Below are 6,000 nucleotides of genomic sequence, written 5' to 3' on the forward strand. Positions count from 1 at the left end.
TTTTTTCTCTATAATTAAGAGTCTTTTTCTTGGTTTGTCTCTCTTTCTCTTTTTTTCCTTTTTTTCATTTATTCAGTAAGCCTTTTTTTTTTTTTTTTTTTTTTAGGAAGTATCTATGCCCAATAGACTTGGAGCTCTTGAATATCTAAAATTATTATGCTTTCATATGTGGATGCTCATTTTAATTAGCTACAAAGGTTTAGATAGAACACTATTTTTCTGTCTTACCTTTGAAGTTTTTGCTTTATTGGTTTTAAATTTTTCTCTGCTGGGGCTGAAGCTTGCTGTCCCTGTGACTGTTTCTTACACATACAAGATTTTGCTCTCCGACAATATTAACAGTCTATCTTAACTGCACAGTTCTTAAATATCACTAAGACATATTTGATTTTTACTCTTTTTATTCATCTAGTTCAGGTCTTAACTGTTCATTTCAAAATTCAGACTTTTTAATTTGATTGATATTTACTCCACTTACCTCTTTCTGCCCTTTTTTGGTTGGAACCCAATACACCTACTAGATGTCTACTAGCATCTCTGGTGTAATATGCCTTGGTATTACATTATATACAATATAGATACGTTATATGTATCAACATATAATGTATATAAACGACTCTTTAGAATTCTTTCACTTTTACTCATTTTTTTCTCTGATTTCTGGGAAATTTTTCTTTCTCAGTCTTCGGCTTACCACTTTCAGCGGTGTCCATTCTGTTTGCAACATAGATACACATGTATGTGGTTTCATACATGTCAAGAATTGGGGGCATTTATTTTTTTTAACTTCCACATTTTCTAAAATGCATTATCTTTTCTTATTCTGTGTCATAACTGACATGATTATATTCAATTATTTTGTTTCCCCCTGTTAATCGATTTCTTCATGATTTCATTCTGTTCATTAATGTCAGTGTCTCCATTCCATGGTATTTAACACAATATCTGGTAATTCACAGTTGTCCCTGTGTCTTGTAGAGGTCTTATATGAACCGTGTATTTTCTCAGGTCAAAAATTCTTCCACTATTTGGGAAAACGCTATTAGTTATAGGAAACTTGTTTCAGGCTCTCTGGAGAAAGGTGGAGCCGTGTGTGGATCCGGTGAGTGTGTGCAGCTCCAGTGAACGTGTCCTATGGGGTCACCGCCCGCAGCCTGCCTGGAACCAACCATTCCTGCAGCCCCTCCAACATCTCCTGGAGGCGGCCTTCCTCTGTCCAAGGCTGTAAGTACAGCTTTATCCTGGACGCAGTCACAACAACTGGTGTTTTCTCTTCTTCCACTCCCTGATTTTCTCCTTTACTGTTCTTGTTCAGATACGGAGGTTTCACCGCGTCTAATCTGCTTCTCCTTCTTTTCCAGGATCCAGGCCGGGCACTGTCACCGGGCACAGCCTCACGCTCTTCAGACAGTAGTGCTTGGGGGTTAGTCAAGGACCAAATGCTTCTGACGCCCCCACTGAGCTCAGGCAGGTGATGGGACGCGTCCTCCTCCGACGCGCTCCGGGGCGGTGCCCTCGCCCTCCTCTGGCTGACCTGGCGGGTGCCCCCCCCCGACCTGGCTGACCTCCTTCTGGGTGAAACTACTCTTTCCTTTTCTGGCCATTCTTTTTGCTTTTTTTTTAAGCTGAGATTTTCTCTTTTCTAGTCCCTACCACAGGCCCTATTCTGTCTGCTTTCTGTCCTAAAGATGCATCATCCCCCTGGCGGGGCGGGGGCAGATGTGTGTTCCGTGGGCCAGCGAGACGCACATTCCCCCGGTGCCCAGGCCCTACCTGGCCCTCACGTCTCTACCTGAAAAGATAGACTCTTCCGTGGGGTGGGGGTGGGGGGTCCCGTCATTAGAAATCACCGAGAGAAGAACGGGGCCCCAGCATCCTGAAGCGCGGGCAGAAGTCTACCCGGGACGTCCACTTTATGCCTACCCCGGTTCATTCTGAAGCCTCTCTTTGATCTCAACACGCCCAGAGGCTTTGAAGACTCGTGCCTTCTCTTTACAGATCAGAGAAAGCGCTTCAACCTGACAGAAGTTATAATGAAAGGTTCGCCCTTTTTACTGTATTTTTTCATGTTATATTTAGAAAAGGCCACCTTGTATGAGACAATGTGCAGAGAAAATTAAGTATCACCACAGAATGAAGAATAAAACTCGACTCTTTTAAGGGCTCCCAAATTCACAGTCTCTAGCAATCCACTTATGTAGAAACCTGTATGACCTGGAGGTCAATCCCAGAATTTGAATAGCTTTCAGACATTTGCAAGCACAATACAGTGACAGTTCCCTCTCTCCCGAGTGGATGCGAATCGCTCTATGAACATGTATACGGCACCATGGAGCGCCAGCTGCCCTCGCTGGCACCTTGCTAAACGAGCACCTGCTAACACAGAACTCACACAACCAGGTCAAGGGTGGCTAAAAAAAGGGAAAAAAAAAAGAGTTGGCACAGAAATCGTGCTTCCTGGTGTGCATCACTCTTTCAGAGCATGTCAGTGGTCCCGGGAAGATACAGAAGGACCATCTACCATGACCATCCGGAGGGGAGGCATAGGCATCTGTGCTTTTATAAAGCTTTCTTGGTGCTTCTCACTGCTCCTCCTACCTCCTCAGCTACCCTGTAAGGATGGGAACTGTGTCTGTTATTCTTAATTCTGTCTTTTTCCTATTTCTTTATTGCTTAAGAAAAAAAATCAATAAATATTTCATTGAGGCTGTTTCTCAAAGTCTGGACAACCAGACTTTTGCTATTATTGGCAAAATACAGGACAGCCTTTTGCTAGTATTAACATTAAAATAATAAATACATGACTCACCCGTACATGTAATTACTGGTGCACACTGACCCCCTGAACTTGGAGCACCTTCAGTTTTCAGTAATGCTACTTGGGCACACTCCTTTCAGAGCCTCTGAGTATGAAATAAGTAACCCTTACCGTCTTTGAATCATTGCTCCTGGGGCTGGGCACAAGGCATTACAGTGAATGACAGACCTTCAGCACTTCTTAGATCCATCAGAAGAAGAAGAAAAGATCATTTTCAAGAGAACGGCAAGCTGGGGAAACAGACAGTTAAGACACCTGACAGCAATTTATAGTTCACTGTTAGGTAAAGAAGGGCAGTAGAATGACAATTTATTTTCTAAAGAGTTTTTCTTAATGAACATTGATTGTACATATTTTTCTTAAGGAAACTGCAGGCCCAAAGCCTAAATAATTTGTTCTTTGAAAATATTAACTAAATAATACTAGAACAAAGTTTAAGGATTATCTTATAGAATTTTCCTTATAGAGTGGCTACCAAACTAAAATTTAATAATAGTCTTGTAGTATTTTTGTTTGTATTTTTAATTCCAAAAGAATATAGTATAGGCTAACGATTATAGGCTAATGAAATATTATTGCTATACTTTCTTGCACTTAGTAAAATAATACTTAACCACCTTTGACAGATAAGAATGCCTCCCTGCTTTACAAAAGCAATTTAAGGAAATCCACCAAAGGTTTTTATTACTTATTGTAATAACTCCATTTTTCCCCCACCCCAACCCCTACAACCAACCGAAGACTTAAAAATTTGAGTTAGGCTCTGCTGATCAAAAGTCTGAAGTGGGGCATATTAGGAAAATTACCAATTACTATAGACTGTAGAAAGGGGGAAAACTACATTGTTCAGCTAAGATAAATTTCACTGCACAAAGTATTTAAAAAACATAAAGTGTTTAACTGACCGCACCTTCTACGATTTCATTACAAGTATTCTGATAACTATTTACACATGATTATATTTGGTCACAGTCATGATTTCTCAGTAAACTCAGTACTTTTAAAGATCATGTTTTCATAATAATCATTAATACATATTTTCTAGGTCCCTGCTTTTTATCTAGTTCTATACATAATATAAAAAGCTGATTGACTTCTATTTTTTAACATGTTTATACTTGATCATTCCTCACCATTTAACATAACCCAGTGCATTAAATGCTCATAATTTTAAATACTATTTATTGGATTAATGAATATATTCTATATTTAAGGTCATTTGATGTCTAGATATCTGGCTACAAAATTAAACAGAGAAGTAGAAGTAAACTAACAGTGTGAACTAAATCTCAGGCAGAAGGTTGGGTATAAGTGTAACAGTAAGTTGAATACTTTTAATAGAATGTACTTCCCATGTGTTCACTAGAAACAGATGATATATATAAGTGTGTATATATATTTCAGATCTAAATTAAACTCCAATAATACATAGTCTTTGTAAATATTTTAAAATCCTGAAAAATAAAATCACTTTAATTCAAAGAAATATGAAATGAGAAATAACCCAAAATTTCATCAGTTATTTTCAAATACTCACAGTATGCTGTCAGTACGGGCAAAGATGCACTCATGATTAACATAACTTAGTCTAAGACCAAGCTGTTAAAAGAATATGACCTATTAAATTAAAATTTGCTGAATTAAGTCTTAAATGAGTGCCGTGCTCTTTGGAGTAAATCAAATTTTTTTTGGAGTATTTGTCAAGGTGTCATCGATGAAGTGAGAATCTAAGGCAACAACCACTGTTCAACGTGGCCGATTACATCTCTTCGATGTCATTGAGGTTGAAGTGTGTGGACTACAGCAGTATTTTTTCAATTGTGAGCCTGCTGGATGACCACAGAAACCTGATTTGAGGAACTTATACTAGAGGAAAAGGAAACCTAAAATGGTCAAAAATAAAGGGAGTGGCACATCTTACCATTCCTTTCAGAAACAGCAGGACTAAGCACTTCAGAAGCATATTTGCAATTTCTTAAATTCCCTTGAAATATCAAATATTTGAATTGAATATATGAAATATCAAATACAAGTATCAGACGTTTATTAGCTGATAAGTTAGTTAGCTGCCAACATACAACAGTAAAAGTAATTAGTATTAATGAAGAGCCCAGACATTCATCCACAGATGGATCGGTGAAGAAGATGTGGTGTATTTGTAGAGAATGCGATATTACTCAGCCATCAGAGAAATGCAATCTTGCTATTTGTGACAACATGGCTGGAACTAGTGGGCATTATGCGGAGCGAAATAAGTCCATCAGAGAAAGACATTTATCATATGATCTCCCTGACATGTCGAATTTAAGAAATAAAACAGAGGATCATAGGGGAAGAGAGGAAAAAAATATAACAAACCAGAGAGGGAGACAAACAGTAAGAGAGACTTAATTATAGGAAACAAACGGAAGGTTGCTGGAGGGGAGGGGGACGGGGGGATAGGGGAACTGGGGGGTGGGCACTCAGGAGAGCATGTGATGAAATGAGCGCTGGGTATTATACAAAACTGAGGAATCACTGACCACTACCTCCGAAACCAATAATACATTATATGTTAATTAACTGAATGTAAATAAAAAATATATCATTCAAAAAGAATTTGCTGAGCCCATTATGCGCTCAGCTGAGGAAGAAAAACAAATACCATGTACAAAGTATACCGTGGTTTCTGACCTCAAGCCGACTGAAGTCAAGTAAGAAAAGATTTTTAAAAATCATGAAAAAGAGAACAAAATTCTTATGGTCAGAAGTCAGAGACTCAGCAGTTATCAAAACAGAGAGAAAGGAAGGAAGAATGGAAAGGAGACAGGGAGGAAGGAAAGAAAGAAAGAAATTGATTCAGAGCGGGTGTTTGTCTTGCAAAACAGACAACCTAAGGTAAATTGTTTTTTAAAAAAAAAAGCAACATGTCAAAATTCATTATCCAGTAATTCTACTTCTAAGAATTCATTTCAAGGAAGTTATCAGATGTGCAGTGATTTATGATATAAGAGGTTTCCTATAGTTTTATGTCTAATTTAAACCTGAACCTGTATATGAGTTAAGTATAGGGCGATCTTAAATGAAATATTATCCAACCGTCAACACGCGTTTGAAAAGGAATCATCATTAGCTGGCATCCTCGAGTTCCCTCCTCTCTTCCCTTCAAAGCTTCTTTGCCAAAGATGCTCTTAAATGTACAG

The sequence above is a fragment of the Neovison vison genome, chromosome 3 (assembly GCF_020171115.1).
Source record: "Neovison vison isolate M4711 chromosome 3, ASM_NN_V1, whole genome shotgun sequence".
Classification (NCBI taxonomy): Eukaryota; Metazoa; Chordata; class Mammalia; order Carnivora; family Mustelidae; genus Neogale; species Neogale vison.